The sequence below is a fragment of the Cryptomeria japonica genome, chromosome 10 (assembly GCF_030272615.1).
Source record: "Cryptomeria japonica chromosome 10, Sugi_1.0, whole genome shotgun sequence".
NCBI classification, from domain to species: domain Eukaryota; kingdom Viridiplantae; phylum Streptophyta; class Pinopsida; order Cupressales; family Cupressaceae; genus Cryptomeria; species Cryptomeria japonica.
The window spans coordinates 855,602,853-855,616,618 of NC_081414.1; the positions used below are offsets into that span (position 1 = coordinate 855,602,853).

At 34.4% G+C, this 13,766-nt stretch overlaps 1 protein-coding gene across 1 annotated transcript in view; it reads right to left on the minus strand.

The window, feature by feature from the left end:
* Positions 1 to 8,351, minus strand: part of LOC131065183 (guanine nucleotide exchange factor SPIKE 1) — a 193,180-nt gene extending 184,829 nt beyond the window's left edge. The window contains exons 1-2 of the mRNA XM_057999628.2: positions 8,083 to 8,351; positions 7,698 to 7,973 (exon numbers count right to left, since the gene is read on the minus strand). The gene's annotated coding sequence lies outside the window, so the exon portion shown is untranslated. The remainder of the gene's footprint in view (positions 1 to 7,697; positions 7,974 to 8,082) is intronic.
* Between the last annotated feature and the right edge of the window lie 5,415 nt (positions 8,352 to 13,766).

The window sequence follows — 13,766 nt, forward strand, 5'->3', positions numbered from 1 at the left end:
TAAGTTAAAGGTTGCAATAAGTATGTAATGGCATGTGCCATATAGCAAGCAACCTAGTGGCGTCCCCAACAGAGGTACCAAAGGTGGCAGGAGTGGTGCTGTTGAGGGGGGCCGTTTCCCCCAAGTCGCCAAATCTCAAAAATATCCCCCTACAAGGGACGTGAGTTTTTTTTTGGGGGGGGGGACACGTCCCCATGGAACACTTTGGAGTGTAATGGAGGAACTTGGGATTCCTAATGAGCTTATGGCTATTAGAGTATTAATGTTTATTTAAAGGTCATTATGTAATATTTGTTAGTAACTTTCTATTTCTGCAATTTTTAGTTCACAATTGTTTCGTTTAGAAACATCAATTTGTAATTCCTTTATATGGAGTCTTTCGCCTCCATTTCTTAATAATGAATTGCCATTCCATGGTATCAGCGCCAATAAGAATTTTTTTGACAGATTTTTTTTTGGATGATGAAAATTCATGGTCTATTTGTAAGTTTTTTTCGATTTTTTTAGAATAAAAAATTTGTGGGTTTCATTCCAAAAATTTGCAAATTTGTTTTTTTTAAAACGCAAAAGGGTTTCATGGCATCTTCTTAGATCGCATGTTTTTGCAACCTGTGTGTCTGTGAAGATCACGTGTTTTCTTTGCAAAATCGTGGAACGTTTTCTGCAATCACGCATTTTTTCTGTTGTTTTTTTCCGCGTATTTTTCCTGCAACGTGCAAGGTTTTCGTGCGCATAGAGCCAACTCAAGAAAGTTCTTTTTCTACGATGGAGGGTTCTTTTTCTACGATGGAGGGTTCTTTTCTCTAGTTTTTTAAGCAACGGGCTTTCTTTTCCTACATCTTCTAGAATCGACAGTATTTTTCAATGCGACGATCTTAGGTTATTCCACGCAACAATTCTTGTTTTTAGCAAATGATGGGTTTTACATTTTGCTCAACCTAGGGTTTTTGGGTTCTAAGTTTCCTAAGTTTCATTTTTGCACAATTTTTAAAAGAATCACGAATTTCCTGCAAGCCCAACCTAGGGCTTGTATCGTACACCTCAGGTCTCTAACAGATCTACTACTTTTTGCTAGGGTTTTCAACACCCTCTGCAAAGTTTTTAACTAATTTTTTGTGAAATAAAATCATTTTTTTCTCTAATCACCTCAAGATCTGTGCCTCAAGCTCCGTGCCAATGTCATGATTGTGTTTTGACCAAAAAAATCAGATTTGTTTCACTGTTGCAGTTTTAACTTGTTTTTTGCACATAGAAAAGCGAGGGGTAGCGTCATTGACCAACATCATGTTGGAAAGCAATCAACGCTTCAATAGCAATAATTATAACACGTGGAAACAACAAATGCTCACAATCTTTGAATACGGATGTCTAGACCAAATGGTTTTGGGTAACACTACTCATCCCTCAACAACAAGAAAAGACCAAGACAAGTTCAGTGAGCGCAATTGGGAAGCGGTTATGCTCATTAAGTTGTCAATTACTGACAACATGCTTCCACAAGTGCCATCTGGCAAGACAGCTGTGAAGATTTGGACGCATATAAAGGATCTCCATGAAACGTTAGACAAGGGTAGAGCACTCTTTCTAAAGAATATGTTGTTTTCATTCATGATGGATGATAAGATGTCCTTGTAAGAACATCTTACGAAGATCAAGGATATTCGTGATCAATTGGAGGCTATTGGTCGCAATATGGAAGAAGAGGATATGGTGGTTATAACACTGAAAAGCTTACCACGATCCTACGAAAACTTCATTGATATGCTCAACATTACATCCACAAATGTTGACCTAAAGTTTGCTAACCTATGCAACAAGCTTCTGCAGTGGGATAGATGGAAACAACATTGAATATCAATTATCATTTCAAGGGCTGCAATGCATAAACTCTATGATCAAGTTAGAGCTAAAATCAGAACAAAGGGATGTCCAAATGCTTTGGCAATGAAATTGGAGTTAAATAATGGTGTCCACTTTCTCCCACCTTGTTTGGCCTATATATTGATAAACTTGAAGAGCAACTAAACAAGACTACTAGGGAAGGTATTAGCTTGCAAGGTATGTTGTGAAGCTGCAATTAGATGCAGATGATCATATCTTAATCACCAAAACTGTGAAAGATTTGAAAGAACATTTGAAGGCACTTGAACTTTTTTGCCAAGAGGTTGGAATGCAAGTAAACACCAGCAAGACTAAAGTCATGATCTTCTCTTTGAAAAGAAAGAAACCAAAAACTTGTAGGTCAAAAAGGAGTCAAGGAAGGTGGAAGGCTTCTTATCTCTTCCAAAACAAATGTAGAAAAGCAAAGCTATGGGATTGGAAAACCAATAAAACCCTCTTTGTTTATTGGTTATGCCAAGTGTCCTTTACAATTGTGAGATTTGGGGGAGGAGCATGTCAAACCACAAGTGGAGGCAATTAGAAAGAATCCAAAAGCATCTAATGATTAGTAGTCTCAAGGTCAAATTGTCAATTCCTTATGAGATGCTTCTAGAAAAAGCAAGAAGGTTCCCAATGGAGGCCTCAACAATAGTTCGTTTGCTAAGTTATTTAAAAAAAGTTAAATCATGGATTAGCAACGATGGCCCAAAATGATTGTGGAGGAGGGCAATGGAAGAAGACTTGGATGAAGTAGAACAACACATGGATCAGCAAGTGGGACATTGATTTGCATGATTGCCCCGACAACAATGAAGAGATAAAAAAGTTCATGTTTGAAAAATTTAGAACTGCCATGTGGACAAAGCAAGTTGGTCAAAAAAAAACACCCATTGGGCGAGCATGATGAAAAAGACTACCTAAGGTTGACAATTAAGGAAAAGGCTAGACTTCTAGTTGCTCAAATCAAAATTGGGTGCCACCATCTTAGATGTGAGACAGGTATACGGGCAATCCCTGAGGAGGAGTGGGAGGAAAGAGCTTGTCTTTTTTACAATAAAGGGGTGGTTGAAACTGAAAAGCACTTCATCTTTGAGTGTGCAACGTATGAGGTATCCATACACAATATGAGGACCATAGATGGAAGACTCGCAAAGTACTCACAAGTTTTTTCTTGCTCGACAAGTATTTACACCAAAAACTTGCACAAAAACTCACCGAAAAAATATGCCCAAACATGTCAAAAAAATATCTGATTTTTTTTCTTTAAGTCAATCTCATTCTCTTCATCAGAATATATACATGAAATATAACATTTGAGTATAAGTCTCATTTCAAAATGTCTTTTTCCTTTCTTATACTTTAAGTTATATTTCGTGCATATATTCGCAAGATGTTTGAGAGTGCTTTCAAATCTCTACGAGTGCAAATTCTAGGATTTAGAAGATCTTTTAAATTTTCAAACAGTTAAATTTCACTAATCAATAGGCTACTATCAGCATTCTCTCACTCTCCCTATCTCACTCACTTTATCTGCCCCGAATTCGAGACATGTCTATCTCCCTATCACTCTTCCCCTATCCCTTCTCTACCACTCTCTATCTCACTCACTCCTCTCTCCCCCAAGATCAAGACCTATCTCTCTACCTCTCTCTCTCTCTCTCACCCTTAGACCCCCATGAGGGGTGCTACCCTCAAACTCCTAGGACTAGACCCTCTAGTTCTACCTCTCCCTTAATGTTCACTAGAGCTAGGAAGAGGAAGATGTAAAATGTTTAGATGTAGTATTTACTTTTAGTTTTACAAAAACAATTTGCTATTTCATTTTGTTCCAGACTATCAGCCATCAACATTCCACATGAAGATGCCATTTTGCACCCAATTTGCATTTAAATCAATCAAACATATCTAGACTGAGCTTGTTTCTTTTGTGTACTCATTTATTGATTCATTGGATGCATCTATTCGTTGAATTTTGCAAAAAAAATGTATTCTAATTAGATTTAAGCAAATTTTTACGTTGTCAAGTTTTCGCCGTATTTTTTTCCAGGCCTTGGCAAATTTTTTCCTTTGGCAAGTAGTTCAACTATGATGAGGACAATTTGAAGGTGAGCAGTCTAAATGAGCTATTTGAGGAGGCAAGACTTCACAAAACCACGAGCTTCTTGATCAAGATCCACAATAGAAGAGCTGACAATGAAAAGAACCCAAAAATTGTTAATAATGTTGCTCTTGGTTCCATAGACTGATGGTCTCATGGACCTCATTAAAACTCATTCATTTGCTGGAGACCATTAGGGCTGGTATGTGAACTGATTGGGGATTCCATAGGAATAGTTAGCTGGTGGAGTAGATACAAGAATGTCTGCCAACATTCTAGGACTGCTTCATCTTCCATCATTGCAAAGACAGAGGTGCATTAAAAAGGATGCTACGCTCATCATTTTAGGTTTAGTTGGCTGGTGCAGAGCTAGTGGCTTAGTTAGCACAAGAAAACGTTCTCAGACTAGTTCGAACAGGACAGAGTGGAAAGCACAGAATTCTGTTGTAAAGAAGCTAAATAGAGGAATAGGATACTGTGAATAGCTAGGAAAGCTCCAGAACTACCTTTAAAAGAAATTAAATCTTTGTAGTGGCACTAAAAACTAGACATGAGATGCTAGTAGAAGACTCTTACATGATTTTTTTAACCGATTCAGTTTTCTCCAGAGGAAAACTGGAGTTGTGTCATCTGTTTTATTAATTGCATGTCCTTTTTTGTATTTAAGTATTTCTTATTGTTGCAAGTTGACAGATCAGATCAATAAGGCTGAGTATGCTGAGACTAGAACAAGCAGAGTTAGTTTAGGAATCCATTGCTAATGCATCAGTAGCGTTATCAACCCAAAGGTTTATAGATCATCAACTGATAAATTTTGCCACAATATCAAAATTAATTTGACTTTATAACAACAATGGCTCTGTGGACTATTATTATTGTGCAAAAGAAAAACTGTCCTACAAAAGTTTTAAGCAGCGAAATGTCAATTTCATATGTCTCCAAAGCATAAAAGTAAAACAGAACCATTTCATATGTTACATAATTCCGTAGATCTATTCTCGTCAATAAGACGAGAAATCCATGTCTTACAGATATGAGTTCAACTCCACCACAGAACATGGCATCAATAGTTTATATTTTACAATCTACATACTACAGCTACTTGCCTGAAAACAGCAGCACACAATCTTGATGAAACTGTGAAATGAGTCAAATTGAGACAAACTCCACTTAAGCTAGTTCCAATATCTTACACCTCTAAACAGAATCCATGGCATTAGTAAATATTTATTAGGCAAGGAACCAGCATTAAATTTTAAGCATGGACATATATCAGCTAAGAACTTAAAATGTCTGCAGTAAGGAACATCAAAGAAGATTCTTTATGCTAAAGGCACAGTTGAAAAGCCTTCCTTTCTACACAGTTTATGTTCACCTAGTTAGAAGCCCCTCATACTGTTCTCTGTTCTTAACTTATTTCCAGGGCAAATCAAAAGCCTGATCTTAGCTGTTGTGATTCCTAGGACACTTCTGATGCACTACTGTAACTTGATATAGTTTCAAATCCCACTGACCTAATTTGGTAAATCTCATTTATGGACATAAACATTTTTATTTCCTTTCCATTCTATTATGAACCTCTTTTCTTGGCAACTCCTTTCCTGTTGAAAATGCATTGAATGTGTCTGAATGCTGGATGAATTAACCCAACCAGCTCCACTTAAATCACATCCATATATCCTAGATAAAGAAATGGGGTCAACTGCTTGAGGCTTGAGTCTATGTTGTTGAATATGTGTGTAGCTGAGCAACCCAAGAGCTTATGAAGTAACAACCCCAGGGGGCATCCAGACCATAACTAGAAGCAACCCAAGTGCTCTCATTCGGTCATAGGCAATTAATTCTTTCACAGATTTCACTGAATTATAACATTTTATTCTTCACAGATACGCAATTATATAACATATATATTTGATTTTTATATATTCCATTCCTTAACAGATATATAATTATTAATTTATTAGTGTATGCATATGGAAAGCAATTAAATCTGGTAAGAAATTAATTAACTAGGACAGAATGCAATGTTCTCAAAAATGATGTAGGATAACGCAGATAACGCACACACAATTTATTACACTTAGAAAAGAAGCTTATTCATGTTTTGACATATCTAGTTGACTCCTTTGCTGATTTTAATTGCCTTTACACAATAATAATTATTCAGACAGTGTAATAGAATAATAGCTCATCAATATCAAGGTGATTGCAATAGTCGAAAAGGTTGCTCTTATTTTAAAATGTCTGTCTAACTCTTTCACAAATTTTATAGCCTTAATACAGAACATGTCCAAAAATTGTGTAGGAGAAGAATAGCCTATTGCTTTCTGAAATGAGCAATAATTTTAACTAATGCCACACTTCTACTTCTGGTTAAAATTTCTTCACAAGTTTCTTTGCTTTAAAACAAGGTGATCGCAATAGTCGAAAAGGTTGCTTTTGGTTCAACCTGTCTGTCTAACTCTTTCACAATCTTCATTGCCTTAATACAAGACATGTCCAAAAATTGTGTAGGAGAAGAATAGCTTATTGCTTTCTGAAATGAGCCATAACTTTTAACTAATGCCCGCACTTCTACTTGTGGTTAAATTTCTTCACAAGGTTCGTTGCTTTAAAACAAACATACACTATTATATTTTTCAAACAATGTAGGAAAAGATCAGTTCAATGCCTTCCACTTAAAATCAGGATATTTGATTTTAATTTAAATATCAGCATCCACATGTTGCTAAGGATGGCCAATGGAACTGATAAGAAGTGCAAAGTTGAAGGTTCTAATCGAAATTCACAGTGGAAGCTTCAGATATCAATATCTCCAAGTTGCCAGGATGAGCAATGGAGCTGATAAAAGGTGCAAAGAGAAAGTTTATGGTCAAAATTTGCAATGGAAAGTTGTCCCTCCAAAAGGAAGTGACAGCGAAGCAAATTTGAAATGCTGCTTGCTCTTCACTCCTTGTGTATTTGGAATCTACATAACAACATAGTTTTGGTCTCGGGGTTCCATAAACAATTTTGATCTTAATAAAATGATTTCATTCATTCATTGATTCTAGGAGAGTGTCTAGTGCAACATTAACAAGGACAGCTCCAAGTTGTCAGGATGAGCAATGGAGCTGATAAAAGGTACAAAGACGAAGTTTATAGTCAAAATTTGCAATGGAAGGTTGTCCCTCCAAAAGTAGGTGACAGCGAAGCAAATTTGAAATGCTGCTTGCATTTCACTCCTTGTGCATTTGGAATCTACATAACAACATAGTTTTGGTCTCGGGGTTCCATAAACAATTTTGATCTTAATAAAATGATTTCATTCATTCATTGATTCTAGGAGAGTGTCTAGTGCAACAGTAACAAGGACAGCTCCAAGTTGTCAGGATGAGCAATGGAGCTGATAAAAGGCACAAAGACGAAGTTTATAGTCAAAATTTGCAATGGAAGGTTGTCCCTCCAAAAGTAGGTGACAGCGAAGCAAATTTGAAATGCTGCTTGCATTTCACTCCTTGTGCATTTGGAATCTACATAACAACATAGTTTTGATCTCGGGTTCACATAAACAATTTTGATCTTGATAAAATGATTTCATTCATTCATTGATTCTAGGAGAGTGTCTAGTGCAACAGTAACAAGGACAGCTTGCACTTTCACACATGTAATTAATTGCTTAACATATTTTACTGCCCCGAACAAAAAATGAAAACTCAAATAAAAAGCATTAACGAACCTGGCGCTGCAGAGAGAGACCCAAACTTATTCCATTCTGCGAAATCTCATCATCTCCATCACCTCAGCAGCTCTTATCAGCTCACAAACCCTCAAACCGCTGCATTTCCCCTCTGATCACGAAGGAAAAAAAACCCCAAAAGTGCACATATTCCCTTCAAATATCCAAACAGAAGCCTCGCTCGAAAATACAAAACCTCCACATATCATACTCCGCACCTCATTGTACACCAACGCCTACGTATAAACAACGCGATCTACCAGTCTCCACTTCTCACTAAAAATAAAAGTAAAAAACCCTTAAACACCTGACCTTGCTTAAAATGCCCGCAAAATTGATGACAGCGCAGCGAAAAAGCGTACACCGATAAAAATGACAACCGTACCTTTAGCTTAAAGTCTTAGCATACATTTTCCATCAAAATAAATCGTTTGCCGACCGCATTGACCGTTCTTTCAACCATTTTACGCCAGAAAGCAGTCAGATTGCAGAGAAGTTGGTCCCCTGCATTATTAACTTCTCTTCCACCGATTTTCAGAGCTCTGAAATCTCCATTTTCGATGCCCTCGCAGCTCCTCACTGTTCACCAATCAAATTCCTTTCATTTCCCTCTCGTCATTTCGTTTGGATTTGAACCTTTGTTTAATTTCATTCGGAATTTTGGAGCTTTGTCGTTTCATTTGCGTTTATTTCGTTTCATTTGTCCTTCATTTCGGCGTCATTTCGAGCCATTCCGTCGCATTCAATTTGTCGTTTATCTTGTTTGGCTTTGGTTTTGTTAGAGGGGTTTGGTAATTTATAATGTCTTGATGACGTTAGGCCTACATTTAATGTTTATATTTAGATGCGATGGCCTCCTTTTTAGGGAAGCGCTTTTTAGGGATACCAAAGTTATTGGAGTGGATACATAGTCGTTGAAGTTTTGTTGAAAGTCTATTCAACTAACTGTTTGACTTGGTCTCTAGGTAGTTTTCGTTCAAATCATAACTTGTTTCGAGAAGTAGCTTAGTCACGGTTTCATCTCGAAGTGAAGAATTTTGTGTCCCTGGCATAATGACAGCATAGATAGAATACCAACTAGATAGTAGCTTAAACCCTGGTTGTAAATTCAAGTAAACTCTTTGATTTTGATGTCTGTGAGAGTCATGTGTTTGTTTGTTTGCATTTTTCATAATACCATTTCTTGACTTTTAAGATCATTTTTTAAATAACCGCCTACTATGTTATTTAAAAATATATATATAGTTCTCGTTGTTAAAAACAAGTAAACTCTTTGATTTTGATGTGTCTATTTTTTTTCATTTGCATGTATTTTTTATAATAGTAATTTTTGACTTTTTGGACTGATTTTAAAATGAATGTGTATTAGGAGAAAGTTTTAGACTCTAACTTCAGGCTTCTTAAAATCTTATGTGGAAATTTCAAATCACTTTCAATTTTTTACAACAGTTTATTTGGCAAGGTCGTACTTATAATTAAGGTTTTGAGGCCACATCATCAAATATGATACCACATCAACATACTTTTTGTCAAGGTGTCTAAAAGGAACCCCAAAAAAGTGAGATCAAAAATTAACATTATGTCATTTTTTATTGGTGTGCTAATATGGCATCACATGATTTGTTGTTTTTTACATCTAAAGAACATATTTCATTCAATTATGGGCAGTCATCATCAACACTAACGACTTTGGAGCCACAACTATTAGTGTAATATCATTAAAAGTATTGGACATTAAATCAACAAATATTTTAACAGCTATTGAAACATGTCCAATTATTGGGTCCTTTCCCTTATGTTACTTTAAAAATTATACTATATTACTTATATTTTTTTGTGGAAATAATTGGATCGCGCAAGAGTTTAACTTAGTTTGATTGTGTCTTTAAGGGTTTGAATCTTGATATCTTGCATAATCAAGAAACATATCATCATCTTTATCAATTGTGCTCAATCAATTGAACTACAATCCTTTGACATAAGTTTATATTTTTAAAGTCTTTGACGTTTGAACCTTTGATAGCTTGCATAATCAAGAAACATATCATCATTTTTACCAATTGTGCTACAATCCTTTAACATAAGGTTATATTTTGAAAGTCTTTGGACACTTAGTGTCAAGGTAGAAACACTTTGTTGGTGACACGGCCCCTAAGGTTCAAACCCCCCCACTAGGCCACTGAGCTCGCAAGCCTTGTGCCTTCATTGGGTTATTGAACTTATGGATTTGGACAAGTGAAGTGTGGGGAATGATGGCTTTCCAAAAATTGACCTTGTAGGAAGAGATCCTTCATAAGTGGTCCTTGTAACTTAAACCAGATTAAAAACATGAATCTCCCAAATATATATAATTTAAATAAAATAGAATTAAAATTAATGAAAAAAAATTATTACTTTAATAAGAATATTAAAATTAATAGTTAAAAAATAGCTAATTAAATTTTGAAAAAAAAAACTTGAATTCTAAATAGATCAATCTACTTCTCTTTATCAAATAGAATTTAATATAATACTATTCAGTTTAAATTAAAAAAAAATTAATTATATTTTATCTAAATTGTTAAAAATATATATATATTATGAAAATCATATATTTAAAGGAAATCACTATCAAAAATGCACCACCAAATACAAACATCACATCTAGAATAAGTATAAAAAATTTGGAAGTGCATGCCTACTTCTTTTATAAAAGAAATGTTTCCCTCATTGTTAGTTCTAGAAAGTTGGTATTACATCATTGTTTTCCAGGATTGTCAATGTCTTTTTTAATCTTGATATACAATATATTTAGTTTCCTTCTTAATTATTCTTATATATATATATAATTAATCATTCCTCTCCATTGCTCACTATCTCAATGTTTAAATTACTCGTTACACTTCTCATGTCCATCATGGTAGTGTATGCCACAAAGATTTTAATATATGAGAGTAATGGAAAATAAATATTTTTTTTTAATAATTTTAGGTTAATTAAGTAAATGTGTGAAAAAAATAATTATTTTTAATTTAATTAATGATAGTTGAAAATTTATTATAAATAAATATTTTAAAATTTGAATAAGGTAGATTAAATGTTTGTTTTTTGAAATTATGATGAAGAATTAAGTGTGGTATTGGATAGATTTTGGTTTTTCAATGTAAAAAATGAATGCTTTCAATTTACTTGTTTAGCAATTTTAACAATCACAAAATCTCTTGTGCATTAGATTAAAGTTTTACGTGATTGATTTCATACTACATGGAAATGTCTTAATGCACAAAATTATAATGTAACCCATGGAATTGATTTAGTGGATTGTTTTTATATGTTAGTGAATATACCCTTGTCTATGATGTCTACTATAGAAAATAATAGTACTAAAAAACTTGTACAAATTATTAATCACAAGGGTCATGTTCTCCTAGGTCAACTCCCTTGATGAGACTAGATTTGTGATATGAATGAATATCAAAAATAACACTCTCACACATGTTAGAAAATGAGTCACCCCTAAACCATAGATGGATCGTTCCAACAAGATAAGATTACATTTTAACATGATATTATATATGCTTAGGATGGTGTCCAATTTATATATTTTTGGCTATAAAATTGGATGGTTAAGATTAAAAGATGATATCAATGGCTCATAATGGTTGAGGGTCATGGAAAGATGAGAGGAGGACAAGTGTGCTTGTTTGGTTGGAGGAGGTGGAAGCAGAGGGATTGAGGAAAAAATCAAGGGTGGAGATTCTCCTTGAGAAGATTGGATGGACAAGTTGGAATGGGTACTTTAGAGTACCCTTGAGGGATGGACAAGTCCTTTCACCCAAGACCGTGTTATATGTACAAAGGTCACCGTATTGTCTTCGAAATTTGTACATATGTTCACATTAGAGGATGTGGAGATTTGAAGGGGTTTGAGTGGGATTTAGTATGTGCAAGTAAGGGATTAGGGGCTAAGTGATTTTAGCCCACTTAATGAAAAGTGTAGAAAATAGGTAGTTGGATAATTAGGATATTTCACCATCTTCATTCTCAGACTCATAATCATAATCAAACTTCTTTTTCTTCTTCTTCTATTCTTTGCAATTCTTACGGAAGTGTCCTGATTTGCCACTATAGACACCTAAAATTGTCATGTCTAATTAAATAAATATTTTTTATCTATTTAATTATTTTATCCTAAGTCTTCTATTAATTAAATAAATTATTATTTATTTAATTAATTCATTTAGCTTCTTCTAGCCTTTTATAATTTAAATAAATACTTTTATTTATTTAAATTGTCCTTTTTAAAATTAAATAAATATGTTATTTATTTAATTATCCCACTTTCCTCTATTAATTAAATAGATAATTATTTAATTAATTAATTCATTAGCCTTTTCTACCCATGACACATTTCATTCTTCTCTTACCCACCCCTTTTATCATTTAATTATTTCCTCTACCTACCCTTTTAATCATAGCCAACCATTTATCTGTACACCTCTTAATCTTATCCCTTCATTTCGTATAGTGTCTTATATATAAGAGGATACTCTTCTTCATTATCGACCCTAATCGTCAAAATCTTTTATGCAATCAAGCCTTCAAGTGATCAAGCTATAAACCACATTTATGTTCTTTGTTGAGCTCTTGTGCACACATAAAAAATGAGAGCAAATATATCAAACAAGATTAATGGAGATAGGAAAAAATGGAGATTGAAACCCTACTAGACATGTGAATGGTATATGTTGTTCTATTTTGATGATTTGCATGATCTTAGGTATCTTCATTTGTGTATGGTGGATCCTTTTCATTGTTAGGCTAGGGTTTTGTGGTTGGATCTTTGTTAGTCTTTCAATATTGTTGTTTTCATCATCCATTTTCACCATATACAACCACAATTCTAGCAAATGACTTTGGACTTTTTAGGAGATTTGGATCTCCCTTTAGACTTAGACTTGTCACGCTTCTCATTCTTCTTGCATTTTTCGTTAGGTCTTCCACGAACAGTTACGACTCCCTTTGAATTAATGGATACCTTCCTCTACATATCTTCATCAAGCAAGGCACCCACCACATCGTCAGACTTCAAAACAACAAAAGTATTACTAAAAGCCATAATGACAGAATCCCACGAATCAGGCAAAGAACAGAGTAAGATCTGACATTTCTCCTCCTCATCCATCTTAACATCAATAGATGTCAATTGAGCCATCAACATATTGAATGCTTCTATGTGTCTTGTAATTCGTCCATCCTCTTTCTTTCTGAAGGAATACAATTTATTCCTCGAGAAAATTTGATTCAATAAAGATTTGGCTTGATACATCTCACCAAGCTTATTTCAAAGCTTCTTTGCATAGGTTTTTTCATGGACATTAATTAAAACAAAGTCTGTTAAGCACAATCTGATTAGACCCTTAGTTTTACAATGCATAACATCATGCTAAGCAGTTGTAGTAAGATCTAAAGGTCTTGAGACATTCGCATCAACAACATCCCACAAATCTCAATATATTAGTAGATCCTCCATCTTCAACTTCTACATCTTAAAATTACTTCTAGGAAATTTCTCCACCTATATTCTCCCTAATGAAATTGTCATTTAAAAATTCCCATGACAAGATCAAAAAGTATCTTCTACAAAAACTACCACTCAAAAATAAATTAGTTCAAAAAACCCAACAACCCACAAATAAAACCAAAGGTGATCGGACTCACTCTAATACCACTTATGAGAAAGTTAAGTAGCATAACAACTTCCTACAGTAGTCTTGAGAGGAGGGTAATGCCACAACTTTTGCATATCCTTACAACACTTACAAAAACTTGACAAAATAAAACATAATAACATACATACCACAACATGATAATTTACGTGGGGAAAACCCTTTTAAGGGAGAAACCTCACACTCCAAAAGCCACCCAATATATTATTCAAAAATTAAAACAAATTACAATATGCTTGCAAAGCAATCTTTTCATAGGTTCATCACCAACCAAATATTTAGAGGTAACTCAATAGCTATAATCTTACACGTAACCTCCACCTCACGCACCTCATATATAGGAGATATAATACATGAAACC